General features: G+C 32.6%; 2 non-coding genes across 2 annotated transcripts; both read right to left on the reverse strand.

The window, feature by feature from the left end:
- Positions 1–18,259: 18,259 nt before the first annotated feature.
- On the reverse strand, positions 18,260–18,331 carry TRNAS-GCU (transfer RNA serine (anticodon GCU)). The gene has a single exon. It is a non-coding gene; the product is annotated as a tRNA-Ser (tRNA).
- Positions 18,332–18,543: 212 nt separating this feature from the next.
- On the reverse strand, positions 18,544–18,615 carry TRNAK-UUU (transfer RNA lysine (anticodon UUU)). The gene has a single exon. It is a non-coding gene; the product is annotated as a tRNA-Lys (tRNA).
- Between the last annotated feature and the right edge of the window lie 497 nt (positions 18,616–19,112).

Consider the following 19,112-nt stretch of genomic DNA (forward strand, 5'->3'; position numbering starts at 1 on the left):
GAAAGAAGTAAGTAAATAAAGAAGTAAGTAAATAAAGAAGTAAGTAAATAAAGAAGTGAGTAAATAAAGAAGTAAGCAAATAAACAAATAAGTTAATAAGTAAATAAACAATTAAAGAAATAAGTAAATAAATATATAAATCAACAAATAAATGAATTTCATAAATATTTAAATAAAGAAGTAAGTAAATAAAGAAATATGAAAATAAAAAAATAAGTAAATAATTACAGAAGTAAATAAATAAGTAAGTTAATAAATAAACAAACAAATAAATGAATAAATATTTAAATAAAGAAAAAAATAAATAAGTAAATAAAGTAATAAGTAAATGAATAAATAAATAAATAAGTAGATAAATTAGCAAATAATTAAACAAATAAATAAAACTCTCTTTCCTTTTCATTCAGCGTGCACTGTAAAAAAACATTGCAACTCTAGAGGTATATTACAAAGCTAATGTTTAGAGCAAGCCACAATATACTTTATTTTCTTCATTAATTATGTTTATTTTCCGTTAATTATGCTTTATTGCGCTTTATTTTTATTTGTGTTTAACAAACATGATAGAACGTCAATATCCTAAATACCGGTACCTTTTTTATATATTTATTAATATAATTTATTAATTATTATAATTTATAATTTATTATATTTACTAATATAATTAAATTTATGAAGAACATTTTGTCATACTTATAATAATAATAATAATAATAATAATAATAATAATAATAATAATAATAATAATAATAACAATAATCGCAAAAGCCAATTCTTCGAGAAAAATTGGCATTTGCCCTTCTATTTGTATTATCCAGACATTACTTAAAATAACTACAAAGCTTTCCTAGTTTGCTAAAGACTGAAATATTTTTCTTCAAAAATCAATTCACATATTTTTAATCAATCAGTTTGATACTAATCTTTACTTTTAATAAACTTCCTGATTGAAATTTGTGTATACCAAATGAAACAATAAATATTTATTTACTTTATAAAGAAGATATGCAACAGGCATTGAATTCATTCAGTCGGTAACATAATTTACACAAAGTTTGTCTCTCTTTGTAATTGTTTCGTGGGATATACGCTTGCACAGAAATGGCCACTGCCGGGGAAGTCCTTCTCGCCTCTGAGTTGTGCAGCGTTAATTGAATTAGCAATCCATTGCTCGGCGAATCAAGAGCTCTCAGACCAAAGAAGCTACCGGCACGCACCGCCGGTCCCGACACTTGCAAGACAAAAGTTTAATGCTTAATCTATATTCAGACAAGACTACCCCATGTTTCACTTAGAAAAGCTGTTATGTAATAAAAGAGCGGCATTCTCACAGACGTGGTTAAAAAGAAAGGAATTAATTTTATCTGTGAACAGAGAACGATGTGACTACCTTTGTTCACTTGGGATTCCAGCAACAAGTGAGTTCCTGTTTGAAACTTCCGGCTCAAAACATCAGATCGAACAAAATTTAATCATGAAAAGAAGCACCGGAGGGGGGAAAGAGGTGAAGACAAGGAGGGGTGTTATAATGCTAATTAATATTATTTATTTTATATTCCACTATCTCTTCACTCAAATTAATTGTCTGCACAGGCTGTATTTGTAATATTTAAATTAAATTACCACAGTTATATTAATTACACTTCACAAAACATAACAAAAGTAATTAGAATGTTTCGATGTTTCTTTTGACCTGACATACCGAAATAAAATCCTAGCTACATTATGAAATACGAACATACAGACATATCTCGCGGAATTTAAGTTTGCCTTCAGTCATCTGCCGTGATGTGAAATTAAACTAAAAGCGTATGAACATGTATATACACACAAATTTCAATTTATTTACTCCTAAATTATACGATATTTCAAAAGTAAGATGTAGGCCTAACTTTAAGAGGTGTGAAGGGAGAAATTTCTATTTTCAACATTTTTCAAGCTACGTCCTTGATTTTTTGTACATATAATCACTGTGTGATGGACAATGACGTGGTGAAGTTTAATTTCTGTGAGTCAATTAGGTTATGAGTTATTAATAAAAGTATTCTGAAAAATTAGCATATTTCAAAATGAAATGTATCTCTCAATTTTTTAATAAAATGTTTGAATTTTTTTTTTTTGAAAGACCAGTAGCTTATTTAGAAAAACAATTTTATAGCCACTGCATATAACAATATCTCATTTTTTTATTTCAAAGAGTATTAATTTAATCATAAAACCCATCCGCTATGTTGTTGTCCACAATGTATGTAACATGCAGTAAAAATTTCATGTTCCTAGCAACAAAATTGTAAGATACTTTGCACTTCGAACCTGACGAAATGTGCTGAAAAGAAGTGTGAAAAAACAGCTCGTAAAATTTGAATGGAATTGAAGTTCAAGTGTGCAGCTATTTATATTTTGTACAATTTTTATGCTTTCGAGCGCAGCTGAGCATTCAGACGTGCTCATATAAATAAACATATAACATATAAATAAGAGATTGCCGATTCATCTTTTTTACAAAAAAAAAAAAAAAAAAAACGAAAAAGCGATTTTTAACTGAAAATGACAGAAATTTCATCCGTCACCCCCAGAAACTACAGCGTGTTCATAACGCGTGCGTCCGCTTCATTTGTAATGTCGATACTATGATCATATCTCACCTTCTTTCGAGAAGTTATCATGGCTTAGGTTACATGAGAGGAGAAATCTGCACTCACTTTCTCTCCTATATCGAATAATGCACACTTCATCCCCCTATTATTTATTCGCTCGTTTTCATACTCCCTCTCGCTATCATAATATTAATACTCGATCGCAACGCGATAACACGCTAGAAATTCCACTTCACACATCATCTCTGTATTCCTCATCTTTCACTGTTGCTACCTCTCGTCACTGGAACTCTCTGCCGCCTGAAGTCAAGGGCTGCCGAACATTGAAATCTTTCAAATCCAAGTTAGAAAATTATCTTATGACGAGTTGCCAAACTAACTTACTATTATGACAAGTGTTGTATTGCATGTTTCCACGTATTCACATTTTTTTATGTTCTAGTGATATTTAACTTATTTTATATTTTTGTTTTCATATTTTCCGATAATGGTATATCTATAATGTGATAAGTTGAGCTATATATAATCATAATTTTCCTTACTGTGTGTACTTAAAAATATTGTATTCATTCTATGCTTTGTACTGCACTATTGTATTACTACTATTAGTATTATTATTACTATTAGGCCTGTTATTATTATTTTATTTATTATTATTAATATTATTATCATTATTATTATCATTACTATTCTTATTTATTATTATTATCATTACTATTTTTATTTATTATTATTATTATCATTACTATTTTTATTTATTATTATTATTATTATTATTATTATCATTACTATGTTTATTTATTATTATTATTATTATTATTATTATTATTATTATTATCAATAATTGTCTTATTTTTTTATACTTTGTAGGCCTCATTTATTTTTGACCTGCTGTTCACATTTTATTATGCTTTTTTCTTTCTTTCTGTATGTTATATATTATGTCTGATTTCTTCTTACTTGTTGTTTACATTTTATTATTATTATCTTATTCAGTTTTGTGTGTACTTTGTAAATTTGTAGTGTTTCAATAACGCAGTTTTTACTCCTGGTTGAGTGTTAGAGAAGGCCGTATGGCCTTAACTCTGCCAGGTTAAATAAATCATTATTATTATTATTATTATTATTATTATTATTATTATTATTATTAATTCCTAATATTTCCTACAATTACTTACTTATGGGCAGGGCATATAGAACGTATGGGTGAATCCAGAAATTCATATACAGGGTGATTCACGAGGATTTAACGGCCCTTAAGGAGTTTATTTCCGAAGACATTATGAGCAAAAATGTTATATAAGCATTTGTCCTAATCTCAATTTTTCAGAATTACACTAATTTGAAATTGTTTGTAAAATACCGTTATTCATGAGTTTTAAGGGTAATAGAATATTACAGATAAAGAATGAGCTATTCAGGCGCATCTTTTCTTTATTTAGCTAATATTCTGAAGCTAAAAATGTGTTGTGAAGTCCATAGTTGCTTCGTACAGATCTTTTTTCTTTCGATTTTTAACTACAAAATTACATTTCCTTACGTATTTATCACAACAATTGTTACAAATCACGCCACTCTTGTAAATTCTTCAAGACTGTAGATTAGGATGCATAATTGAACTGTAAAGAATCAAGTTCCTAAAGTCGTATGATTTGTAAGAGTTTTCGTGATAAATGCGTAAGAATGTCATTTTTAGTTAAAAATTGAAAAACAAAATCTGTACAAAGCAATTGTAGCTTCAGAACACTAGCCAATTGAAGAAATTATATTTCTGACTAATTCATTCTCTATTTGTAATATCCTTTTACCCCTAAAACTAACGAAAAAAGGTATTTTTACAAACAACTTCAAATTAGTGTAACTTTGAAAATATTGAGATTAGGACAAATTTTTATATGACATTTTTAGCTCAGAATGTCTTCGGAAATAAGCTTCGTAAGTGACGGTAAATCCTCGTGAATCACCCTGTAGAGTGTTAGTTTGAAGACCTGAGGGATAAAGACTTTTGGGGAGCCTGAGGCGTAGACGGAAGGATAATATTAAAATGGATTTGAGGGAGGTGGGATATGATGGTAGGGACTGGATTAATCTTACTCAGGATAGAGACCGATGGCGAGCTTATGTGAGGGCGGCAATGAACTTTAGGGGTCTTTTGAAAGCCATTTGTAAGTAAGTAGTCTATATTAAAATGCTAGCTACTTCAGGACTAAAATTATTTAATGTTGAAAAAAAAAAAGTTAAATTTTGCATAATTTTGAGGTTAAACAAATTTGAGATAATGGGGTAGGGTGGTCAGTTCCTTTCCCCCTCCCATTGCATACATAGCCAATTAGCTCTAGGTTGTAATTACCCATACAATTTCTGACGCACGCACATGTTTTTTTCTACGTTTTAGGTGATTTCGAACCCATGTCCACAGGTAACCATAGCAACTATGCACTCGGTAGGTTGTCCTCTGAATTATGCAATAGAATCCGATCGCTTTTAAGGAAAGATTTTTTATATGCTGTGTTTTTCATATAAGGACTGTTTTATAAATTTGCCTGTTTTTTTTTAATCGCCGAGTTATATCAGTCCGTTAAATTTACTACAAAAACGAATAATTAAAATTTTTTTGAAGAAACGTTTCGATTATCCAACTAAAATAATTTATTCTGAATTTAATGTATTTGATATTGAACAATTTATAAATATACTCTGTTAAAATTTTGTCATAAAAATCGTAATAAGTTTATATTACAGGCATATAATCATGACACAAGACGAAATAATATTTCAAAATTAGTAGAACCTAAATGTTTCACATCTGCTGGTCTAAAGCATAGCATTAATTTTGGCCCTCGGTTGTACAATTCTTTAGCTAAATTACACCCAGAACTTCTAACATGCAACCCACTAAAGCATAACAAGAAAATTAGAAACGTGTTAATGTCTTCAATTTGATTAAATAAATTTATGCTCGACCATGCCGAAATGTAGTGATTATACACCTGGTAGTAGCCCTTTAATGGACCTCATTAAAGTACACCTATTTGTTATACTTCAGTTGTTCAGCCAATGAGAAATCACCATTGTACCATTATAAAACCGCAAGTATCGATTATTCTCGGATATGCAATCGAAAGACAATTAACGAAACGTCACGGAGGCTGGAAATCCAATATTGTCGCAGAAGGTTATGTTCTGTTACTATAATAATTAGCCTTAATTGTAAATAATATTCAAATAAATTCAATTTGTCATCTCGTTTTTCAATTCTAAATCAATTTCCAGGTTATATCAATATTAATGTTCATGTTATTCTCTAGGTTATATCAAGGTCAATGACATTCGTCCCTCGGATAAAGTCAATACTTTCGCGTCTGCGCACGTCTCACAGTTTAGAAGGTCACTTCCGCTCTTCACTTATATAACCATAACATGAATACTTATGAATAATTTCAAGTTAGAAATATGGTCGAGTCCACGCCTGTGGAGTAACGGTCAGCGCGTCTGGCCGCGAAACCAGGTGGCCCGGGTTCGAATCCCGGTCGCGGCAAGTTACCTGGTTGAGGTTTTTTCCGGGGTTTTCTCTCAACCCAATACGAGCAAATGCTGGGTAAATTTCGGTGCTGGACCCCGGATTCATTTCACCGGCATTATCATCTTCATTTCATTCAGACGCTAAATAACCTGAGATGTTGATACAGCGTCGTAAAATAACCCAATAAAATAAAAATAAAAAATATGGACGAGCATAAAAAGTCGTATGAAACTTGCCTATAATGGTAATTAAGACGCTCGTACGAAAATTATGAAACTCGCTTGCGCTCGTTTCATAAACAAACATACTCGCGTCTTAATTACTACCATTATAGGCTCGTTGCATAATGTACTATTATAGCCTATGTGTATGAATTAAACAGCCTATATTATATATCTATATATATAATTTTAACTGGTAATGGAAATTACGGGAAAACGGCTGGACAGATTTTAATAAATGACCCCTCATTTTGAAGCTTGGAACTCAAAGTTTTTCGGAAAAATAGTAGTTTTCAGTGAAATGTCAATTTTTAAACATAATTTTCCTATTTTCCAAAATCCATCTGTCGTCAGTTTTGAGAACTAGCCAATAGCATTCACGGCCGACTTGATATTCCCTTCGCTTTTTTGCAAAGCACAATATTACACGAAGGCCATGATCTGCAAAAATGCTGACATATTTAGAGCTCAAATTAAATTGGTTATTAAAAACTTAACTTATTAAAAAAAATTAGAGGTTCGATTCTGTGGTGTGTAATTTGCTGGGTACAGCTGTGTATTGGATATTAAAAACTACAAACTTTGAGGTGGTTTGATGACATTATTACCATTAGAAATGAAATATTATTGTAGTTAATGCCATGATGCGACTATTTTTCATTAATTATACATATTAATGCTATATTGATGATATGAAAGTGGAACGTTTTGGGGTTATATAAGTAGATGTAGAGAATAACTTAAATTAGATTTTGATTTCTATATTTTACTGATGGCGGCTATATAGTATATGTTACTGAAAGCTATAAAACTTACGTAAGATAATAATATTATTAAAAATCAAATATTTTTATAATTATTAATCAAGTGGGGTTGGGTCTTTTTCATATATTTAATGGTGGTGTGGTGTAGATATTTATATGCTTGGTTCTCTTCAGTATTGGCTCGAGAGAGAGTATTATTCATTACTATGGAAGCAAATAACTTTCCAAATGTCTGGTATTCTTCATTGAAAATAAATCTGAAAAATGTTTATTTGAACGTCTAATGAACTTAGTTTGCAGCATTTGCTGCACAAGCCACTAGTGTATTCTATAATTTTGGAATTTATATTTTTATTATCAATTGTCCTGCTTTATTCACGTACGATATTATTCTTCTCTATGTAAATATTATATTATATAAATTCATTGCCGCAGTTATTTTAATTTTTATTTCCTCTTTTATTTTATTTCATTTTCTATATTCTTCTTATATTAATATAGACCTATTATAATATATAATTTCACTGTAGCTGTAATTTTAATTTTAACTTTAGTTCCTATTTTATTTCATTTTGTATATTCTCTTATAAGCCTATTAATAATATATCTGAACTGCGACCGAACACGAGCGCTGCTCATCCGGTCTCAAATTTTGTTAACATTACTGTATCTCCTTTTTTATATTGACTGTATTATTTTATTTCTATTTCTATAGTTGTAATTATATTCTGTATTCTGCATATTTAAATTTAAATAATAAGTTGTTTAGATATAATTTTAATTTCAAACATAATCCACAAAGTTTATAAAGTTAAAATTTATAACCAAGTACTTCGACACTGATTCTGCCGACTTAGCTCGCAGTGCATAGTTTTACGAAAATACGGGGCTAATTAAGTTGCAAGAGCAGATTTGCAGAAAGGATAACCGTTATGGAGTTCCGAGCCTGTAGCTACTGCAGCAGTGGTGGGGTAATGAGGAGCAACTGGGAGGGAGAACCCCATGTCCACCCCAGATAGCATCTCAATGCGATTACATTATTCTCTTCAGAAACAACTCCGTTTCCATGTGGGGGCTTCTCCGAACATAACGCGAAAATCTACCATCTTCACGATCGTGTTTTGGTGCTCGTAACTACTACTGCATCCACAAAATCAGATCTCTTACATTTCTAGAAAATGTCACTGCATATCCCGTTCCGCATGAAAACTCAAATATGTTACGCAGATTACAAATGTTAAAAAAAGCAAGAATATCGCCATCTCAAATGGCGCATAGTTTTCCTTTATACTGAACTTTAAGAAGTAATTTTAAATCAAGATTTGGAAAATGGGTTACGTACAACAATATTTCTACATCTAGTCAAAACCATTTTCAGCATTCAGAATTGTTTTTTCTGGCTACAGGACATATAGATTTAACATTGCCATAAAAACTAATATTTGTACCGTAAGTTATGCCATTACTTTCAGCGGGTCATTCTTTGAGATATTAAAAAAAATTGAATGCAATTTTACTCTATTTTGCTTCCTTTTCGAGATAATGTTTTTTACACGAAACATATCACAGAATGTTTAGGGGAAACCGTTGAATTAATTCTCAATATGATCAGTCAATTTAAGAGAGCAGTGAATTATGATGACTATTCAACTTATAGGATGAATTTGCGATATTGGCCAATAACATTTCAGAACCGCCTTAAAATCAACCAATCACAGTTGTGTTTCTTGGTAAGACGCTTTGTGAGGAAGCGTTTTATTTGATAAGACAATACTTCAGTGTCAATCACAGAAAATCAAGAAATGCCAACAAAATCTAACTTTGAAAATAATATAAATAAATAAATATCTGTAAAAACCTTTCGTGTTTTTATTCTGTTAATGTAACATTTCAGCTTATCTTACTTTTGAGGTTAAGTATTGTTGTTTCGTATTTCCGCTCTGAGCAGTTGGCAATAGTATTTAGTATGCCGTGATAGGTAGCATTTGTTTTTAAATTTGATTACAAGGAAACATAATAATGTCTTATTGCTGTGTTTTATATTAATAATTATTATTTTATTTTATTTTTATTTATTTATTTAAATTTAAATATACAGAATAAAGAATATAATTACAAAACAAACAAGAGAAATAGAAATAAAATAATACAAGCAATATAAAAAGAAGATACAGTAGTATTAACAAAATCTGAGACCGAATGAGCAGCGCTCGTGTTCGGTCGCAGTTCAGATATAATATTAAAGTAAAAATAATAATAATATAAATAAATAAGTAAAATAAAATAGGAACTAAAATATAATTACAGCGGCAATGGAATTATATAATATATTATTAACACTAGAGAAGAATAATATCGCATGTGAGAAGTAGGACTAATATATATTTCAAAATTATAGAATACAGATATAATATAGGTTGATTAATTCATACACATAGGCTATAAATTTATTTAATCAAATTGAAGATATTAACACGTTTCTAATTTTCTTGTTATATGTTAGTGGGTTACATGTTAGAAGTTCTGGGTGTAATTTAGTTAAAGCATTGTACAACCGAGGGCCAAAATTTATGCCATGCTTTAGACCAGCAGATGTGAGACATTTAGGTTCTACTAATGTTGAATTAATATTTCGTCTTGTGTCATAATTGTGTGTCTGTAATACAAACTTATTACGATTTTTATGATAAAATTTTAACAGCGTATACTTATAAATTTGTTCAATATTAAATACATTAAATTCAGAATAAATTAATTTAGTTGGATAATCGAAACGTTTCTTCAAACAAATTTTAATTATTCGTTTTTGTAGTAAATTTAACGGACTAAGATTAATTTTTGTACTTCCACCCCAAACAATTATACCATATTGAATGATAGACTGAATAATGACCAAATAAACATTTCGTAGAACTCTAATAGGTAAGTAGTATCGAAGATTAACGAATTTATAAATTGTTTTACGAAGCCTCTTACAAAGATAAGTAATGTGATGAGACCATTTTAAATTCTGATCAATAATGATACCCAGATATTTGACACACGTGGCTTCTTTCAATGGTGGACATTTACAACTTTTGGGATCTAAACAATTTTCACTGTGTATTATTAGTCTATATTTATCGCTAAATTTTAAATTTTGAACACTGGCAGCTGTTAACGAAAAAGGAACTAAAGTTGATTTAGGTAAGATTTAAGTAAGTATTTCGGTTTTTCAAGTTATTTAAATTTATTCATTGAATAATCTTATTAAATTCCACTCGTGGTTTCATTTTATTACCATAATTTCATTCGCCCTATCATAATTATCCACAATCGAGTGGGATTTAATTGACTATTGCACGACTAGAAGAAAGTATATAAAGATCAGAAGAAATAATGTCCTCTAATACAATAAAATATTAACTGACTTGCTGAAATTCTATTTCGTAAATGTTAGCTTGATCAAAACGTTTGAACGAAGCCCCCATTTTCAGTTAACTGTCTATGCGGTAAACAAATGACGATCGCAAAGCATGTTTTACAGTACTGTAAATTTTGCAGTTGGAAATGTTGGCAAACAAAGAAACAAATGCTAGGGACGTGACAAAAACAGAAGAAAGTATATAAAGATTAGAAGAAATAAATTACTCCAATACAATAAAATATATATTAATTGGCTTAATAAAATTCTATTTCACTAATGTTAGCTTCATCAAAACGTTCGAACGACGCCGCCATTTCCAGTTGCCTATCTATGCGGGAAACAAATGACGATCGCAAAGCATGTTTTTAGTAGGCCTACCGTAAAGAATTTGCAGTTTTAAATGTTGGCAAACAAAGAAACAAATGCTAGGGAAGTGATAAAAACAAACGAATTCTAGGGAAATGATAAAATTGTAGCGATAAACAGCCATGATTGGTTGAAACACGTTCTTTCGTACAGTTTTATTGGTCAAAAGTAGTATGACGTAGTGAAAGTGTAACAGCCAATAAGATGAAACAGTACTCGTGAAATTACTACAGATAACCTGCTGAGTTCTGAGACATTTGTTGTTTTATTTTTAAAGTTCAATATAACTCTACATTTAAAAATAAGTCACTGACATGAGGAAAAATGCTGAAAAAATTATGCCACGAAATGCAGGTATATTATACTGTACTTCTGGTGTCTGCACATACATCTTATATCATAATTATGTATGAAGTATAGTATACTATACTCTCAGAACTCAGGAAGATAAATGAATGTGCAGAAATATAATCGGAAAAAAATGTTACTTTGTGCGAGATCGTGCGTATTTGCTTGTTTTCCGCACAAAACCAATCCGCAGAAAGTCTAAAATTCCACATTCAGTATTCCCAACCTAACACACATAACAATTTCCCTCTTCTTACCGCTTAAGTGACATATTGATTTTACTGCTTTAGGCTTTTAACATATTATTTTTAGAGACGTTCAATATAGTAATAATTATAAATTGGAAACTTACCACTGCAATTTCACCTAAATTGCACTGTTAATTATTGTTTTTAAATATTTGCAAAAATTAAGTAAACTCTACAACTCCATTAAAGTTACTGCATTCGTGATGCAAGTAACATTAAGGAAGCCGTGAAAGAATCAACAAGATTCCAGACTCATCATAGACTGGGGGAAAAAAAGACGGCCTGCTGGAGTATAGTAAACACAGAAAGCATTTTAAAGCAACAATGTTGAAGATAGATATTTTTGTTTTCCAAATTTGCCGTCATTGAACAGAAACCAAGGTGGAGATTTCATTGCAACTACTTAGAAATTCCTCTTTCAGGTATGTAATAAACGATCTTCGCACAGAATAATGTACGATACACGAGCGGTATGTTTTCTTTCAATTCTCGGAAATTAAAAAAGCTCAACTACGTTTCACCTTTTCAAAGTTTTCCTCGAACATGAAAACTTCAACATACCGCTCTTGTAACGCATATTAATATTTTGTTTTGAAAAGGAAATTTAAAATTTTACATTTGTTTACATCAAATTTCTGCATATTTGAAAAACAAAACTAAAATTTTTCAATAATTTATTATCATAATACACTGCTCTCTTAAATTGACTGAGCATATTGGGAATTAAATAAATGATTTTTCCAAAACAGACTATGAAATGTTTCATATAAAACAAATATTTCTATCTCGAAAACGAGCAAAATTATATTAATTTTTTTTGTTTTAAATATCTCAAAGAATAACCCCCTGAACTTAATGACATTACTTACGGTTCAGCATATATATATATATATATATATATATATATATATATATATATATATATATATATATATATATACATACATACATACATAAGGCTACTTTTCTTTCTCGATAGCGTAAGACCACAGTCTAGTATATATAGTCACGAAGCTCAATACGTAGTAAATATGCATCCATAGATAGTTGCTAACCACTAGGATCGCTACTATCACCTCATTACAGACAATGCGAAATAATACCGGCACAGTCTATTGTTCCTAGCACCCTCACAACTCAAGCTTCGTGACTGTATATACTAGACCATAGACGTTCATGGAGGCTATAATCTGACTATTCTTAGGTGGATGTTCGCGGGTTCAAATCGTGCCGAAGGCGATTCATTTTAAAGTGCGTTAAAATATTAGCCTCACTTCCTCCGAAAGATACGTAAAGCTGTGGTTACCGTGTCGTAGATTTATGGCACATATAAGAACTCTGTCCCTGACAGAGGGCTCCAGCAAAATTTACCGGTCATTCCTCACTCACTTTGAATATCGTCGCTGAGTAACTTCTGCGGAGACTAGGAGAAAGGCGGAAAAGAGGGAAGACTGGAGAAAGCTGGGTTTGCAGTGAAAGACCTGCCCTCGGGTAGAATAATGTCAATGAGTGAATAATCTCTGCAATTGAAAGTGTCGTTAAATAAAATACCAACACTACTACGGCATTCCAGTCACGAAGAGCGTCGAACTCGAGTCTACGAAATGCTAAGCCTGTTATGTAGGGTTGTGAGTCGCAAGATGTTTAATCGTTGTGTGAAGCATAACATACATCATTCTTATCAGTTCAAGTCCTCCACTATTCCTCAAAATGTATGACTTTGTAAAAGTAAGATTTATTAAATTAAAGATCTTGTTTTATGATCCTGGAACGAAACTTACCACAAGAAGAACACAGGCTATTTCATTAAAAGCATTTACTTTGTATGAGAACCAGGGGGCCTGTTTTGAATATCAGTTAAGCAAGAACGTATGCATAAAATGTATGAATTAAACTTACTAACATGAAAATGCATTTATGGTAATTTAGAGCAGTAAATAGTGTAATTAAAACATGATTAGATGCTTTATACCTTTGCTGTTTATAAAATATGTTTCAAACTTTAAACGGCGAAGTCGTATAAACTGAAAGTAAGCTGTTCGTGTGAGACTATAAAGTGTGCAACTTGGCACATCACGTGCGGAGAATTAATGACTAGAAAACCTCGGAACCAGACGCACACTATGACGACAAACATGGCTGCCCGTACGGCAACGCCAGTGCTTCTCTTTATTTTTTATTGGGTTATTTTACGACGCTGTATCAACATCTCTGAATGATGTGAAGGTGATAATGCTGATAATGCCGGTGAAATGAGTCCGGGGTCGACCACCGAATGAGGGAAAACCCCGGTAAAAACCTCAACCAGGTAACTTGCCCCGTCCACAGCTGTGGAGTAACGGCTAGCGCGTCTGGCCGCGAAACTAGGTGGGCCACCTGGGTTCGATTCCCGGTCGGGACAAGTTACCTGCTTGAGGATTTTTCCGGGGTTTTCCCTCAACCCAATATGAGTAAATGCTGGGTAACTGTCGGTGATGGACCCCGAACTCATTTCACCGGCATTATCACCTTCATCTCATTGAGACGCTAAATAACCTGAGATGTTGATAAAGCGTCGTAAAATAAGCTACTAAAATACATAATAAATAACTTGCCTCAACCAGGATTAGAACCCGGGCCACCTGGTTTCTCGGCCAGAAAGAAAAACTCTCTGAAATTAATGATACTACTTACTGGTCATTCTCTATATACGCACTAAGAAGTGAATAATTGTTTATTATTTTCTACATAATAATAGCTTCCAGGCATCACTTTTAAGTAGCAAAAAAGTAGAGAAAAGGATATAATAATGAAATATAGTGATACGAACCACGTGTCTCGTGTAGTAAAATACAGGGTGATTCACAAGGATTTACCGTCCCTTAAGGAGCTTATTTCCGAAAACATTCGGAGCAAAAAAAAGTCATATAAGCATTTGTCCTAATTTCAATATTTTCAGAATTACACTAATTTGAAGTTGTCTGTAAAATACCATTATTCTTGAGTTTTAAAGGTAAAAGAATATTACAGATACAGAATGAACTATTCAGGAGTATCATTTCTTTAATTAGCTAGTATTCTGAAACTAAAAATGTGTTGTTGGACTGCACAGTTACTTCGTATAAAATTTTTTTTTTATTTGAACTACAAAATTACATTTTGTTAGCCTATGTATTTATCATAACAATTGAAGGGTACACGGGAATAACGATCAAGGTCCATTTCATAAAAATTTCGAGAAAAACAAATTTTAAAGTTTAAGGACTTAATACTTTGTTATGTGTGTATTTAATAGAAATTGACGTAGTGGAATGTCAAGAACGATGATTTCTTATTACTAGCTAGACCACATGATAGTACTTCCTTTCCACTATAAGATAGGATTATTAACTCAATTTCGATTTTTGATGGACCTTGATCGTTTTTCCCGTGTACCCTTCAATTGTTACAAATCATGCCACTCTTGTAAATTCTTGAAAACTGTACATTAGGATGCATAATTAAACTGTAAAGAATCAAGTTCCTAAAGTCGTATGATTTGTAACAATTTTTGTGATAAGTGCGTAAGAATGATGCCATTTTTAATTAAAAAATTTAAAAACTAAATCTGTACAAAGCAATTAACGACACATTTTTAGCTTCAGAACACTAGCCAATTAAAGAAATGACAATTCTGAATAGTCCATTCTATATTTGTAATATTTTTTCCCCCTTAAGGGTACCCCCATTAATTAATTTTGAAAAAATTGTCTAAAAAAATCACAATTTTGATTTTTGACATTATAAAATACTACATACCTCCTTCTATTAAAAAATAACACCAGCGTCATTTTTAAAGTCCATACGCCAATTTTTAAAGTTTCGTGGTGCTTTGAATTCAAGTTGCGACACGGAGAGTTTTGCATTGTTTTCACATACTTTAAATGTTCAGCATTTTCATTCCTATAAAATGCTCCTAGCGACGCAGATTTTGTGATAGACAGTTGAAACTTCGTATTTAAGTTCACAGATATGCAGTGAATAAAAATTGTTCTGGGTTTTATGGTGAATACAATTTCAATATTGTTTTTTAGTTTCTTAATATGTTTTTTATTTTTAAGAAAAGAATAAATTATTTAAAAAATTCTAGAGGCTTATCTAATCGATCTACATGTGTGGTGAGCCTATTCATAAATTATGAGAACGAAAAAAGGAAAGAAAATTCTTACGCAAGAGACTTTTTGAGTTATTCGCCCCCTCCCCCCCCAAAAAAGTAGCTAAACTTGCTCCTAACTTGTGAACTATGAAAACTACAAAGACAAATTTTTTCTAATTCTTTAGTTATACATATTAGTATGCACGTATGGCACAAATTTGAAAAATCTAGCTTTTATAGTTTAGAATTTCGTAATTGTACCCTCAAAATAAAATAAAAGAGCTATTTTGCTATTAAAATAGGTCAGTTTCTGTCAGATGCGTTTCCAATTCACTGTGGGCTAAAGCAAGGAGATGCACTATCACCATTACTTTTTAACTTCGCTCTAGAATATGCCATTAGGAAAGTCCAGGATAACAGAGAGGGTTTGGAATTGAACGGGTTACATCAGCTGCTTGTCTATGCGGATGACGTGAATATGTTAGGAGAAAATCCACAAACGATTAGGGAAAATACGGGAATTTTACTTGAAACAAGTAAAGCGATAGATTTGGAAGTAAATCCCGAAAAGACAAAGTATATGATTATGTCTCGTGAACAGAATATTGCACGAAATAGAAATATAAAAATTGGAAATTTATCCTTTGAAGAGGTGGAAAAATTCAAATATCTGGGAGCAACAGTAACAAATAAAAATGACACTCGGGAGGAAATTAAACACAGAATAAATATTGGAAATGCGTGTTATTATTCGGTTGAGAAGATTTTGTTATCTAGTCTGCTGTCAAAAAATCTGAAAGTTAGAATTTATAAAACAGTTATATTACCGGTTGTTCGGTATAGCAGTGAAGCTTGGACTCTCACTTTGAGAGAGGAACAGAGATTAAGAGTGTTTGAGAATAAGGTGCTTAGGAAAATATTTGGGGCTAAGAGGGATGAAGTTACAGGAGAATGGAGAAAGTTACACAACACAGAACTGCACGCATTGTATTCTTCACCTGACATAATTAGGAACATTAAATCCAGACGACGTTTGAGATGGGCAGGGCATGTAGCACGTACGGACGAATACAGAAATTCATATAGAGTGTTAGTTGGAAGACCGTAGGGAATAAGACCTTTGGGGAGACCGAGACGTACATGGGAAGATAATATTAAAATGGATTTGAGGGAAGTAGGATATGATGGTAGAGACTGGATTAATCTTGCTCAGGATAGGAACCAATGGCGGGCTTATGTGAGGGCGGCAATGAACCTGCGGGTTCCTTAAAAGCCATAAGTAAGTATTTTGCTATGAACTTCAAATTAGTGTAATTCTGAAGATATTGAGATTAGGACATATGTTTATATGAAAATTTTTGCTCAGAATGTCTTCGGAAATAAGCTCCGTAGGCGACGGTAAATCCTCGTGAATCATTCTGTATAGTGGTCGTTTTCATTAGACATGACTAATTTTTCAAAGTAATGTAGGCCTAATCCAAAAATGTTGAATGGGACAGTGAAGTTGTGGTAGCGATGATTCTGATGTTACAAGTATTCTGTACGACGAAGCGATGATACATCGGTAGTTAGATAGTTACGAGGGTGATAACGATGATACGTCGCCAGTAGCGAATCGGTGACGAGATGCCGCAACTCAGATCGATTATGAAAGAGGAAGCAGTAAAGCGACTAACATAAAATTTGACCCTAAACTTGGTTGATATATCTGTCTCTCGCCACGTCTAAATATCGTGTTTTATGGCCCATATACCTGGTTTTATTGTTAATATCATAATTAGATTCCGGGATTTGGGAAGATAGTTGATTCAATTACTCTAAAACTGCGTCTGAGTGGGGGGAAACGGAGGTGGGGTGCGACAAAAGTAATAATATCAGAGACAATTAACAAGTGAAATCGCTCGTCTTATCTTGAAAGTTTGCAGTTCCAGGCTGTCTCCGAGAGATACGAGACCGTACAATGCTGGCCCTAGCAGATGCTGCTCCTGCATAAAATGGGCATTTACACATTTCCGCTCTAAGCTTCACTACATTCATAGAAATATTATACTGTCATTGCATGCTATAAAAGAGACGTGACTTTCAGAACATGAATTGCAGAGAACAGCCTATTATATGAACAGACTGGAATTCTAGAAAGTATTTCAACATCGTAACTTGTAAGAGTTCCTCTTTTATCCTGCTCAGAACGAATTGATTCTATTTAAGGACTTAATTCGTATCCTGATAAATCCAGCATTCATCGTATAATATTCCGTGAAGTTTTATTGTTCTGATTCAGGGGAACATTTATGCATTTCGTGCACCCGGGAGGTCGATTTCTGGTTAAGATGTCTGTGCTGTATGTGGGTGTATTCGTATGGTATTCTCTTCGCTAGAAGCACTATTAAAACTTCTAGGTATCTCATTATACGGATGACAAGAGAATGTAGAAAGGCCCAGTAAAGGAACGATTTTGGAACATACAAGAAACAGAAAAATCGTTCCAACGTGTAACAGTAATAGAAAAAATTAAAATTATTTTGTCGAACTGAAATTATACTGACGATGCCATGGAAGTAGTTACATCATATCCGATGAAAGTTAATTTTGAACAAGTCTATTTATGCAAATTAAGCTTTCAGGAATAACTCCCTGTAAAGTTAATTTGAATAATTTCGAGAGAAAAATTGTTCCGGGGCCGGGAATCGAACCCGGGACCTTTGGTTAAGCGTACCAACGCTCTCCCACTGAGCTACCCGGGAACTCTATCCGACACCGATCCAATTTTTCCCTCTATATCCACAGACCTCAAAGTGGGCTGACAACCGTCAAGCAACCAACTTCGAGTGCACACCAACTCCGTGTGACTTAAATTGTGGTTTTCTGTTAATGAACAGTGACGTGTATTATGCAAATCAAGATTTCAGGTATAACTCCCTGTAAAGTTGATTTGAATAATTTCGAGGGAAAAATTGTTCCGGGCCGGGTATCGAACCCGGGACCTTTGGTTAAAAGTACCAACGCTCTCCCACTGAGCTACCCGGGAACTCTACCCGACACCGATCCAATTTTTCCCTCTATATCCACAGACCTCAAAGTGGGCTGACAACCGTCAAGCAACCAACTTCGAGTGCACACTAACTCTGTGTGACTTTAAATTGTGGTTTTTTCTGTTACGTACAGTGACGTGTATTATGCAAATTAAGCTTTCACAATTTAAAGCCACACAGAGTTAGTGTGCACTCAAATGTTGGTTGCTTGACGGTTGTCAGCCCACTTTGAGGTCTGTGGATATAGAGGGAAAAATTGGATCGGTGTCAGGTAGAGTTCCCGGGTAGCTCAGTGGGAGAGCGTTGGTACGTTTAACCAAAGGTCCCGGGTTCGATACCCGGCCCCGGAAAAATTTTCCCCTCGAAATTATTCAAGTCTATTTATATACACATTTGAAGTCCGCATAGCCTATAGACATAACCTATTTGGAAGAGTTTATTATAATCCAAGGGGTGTTGCAATATTTGCTAATATTATAATTATATGTAGTAT

The sequence above is a fragment of the Periplaneta americana genome, chromosome 4, assembly GCF_040183065.1.
Source record: "Periplaneta americana isolate PAMFEO1 chromosome 4, P.americana_PAMFEO1_priV1, whole genome shotgun sequence".
In the NCBI taxonomy this organism is placed as follows: domain Eukaryota; kingdom Metazoa; phylum Arthropoda; class Insecta; order Blattodea; family Blattidae; genus Periplaneta; species Periplaneta americana.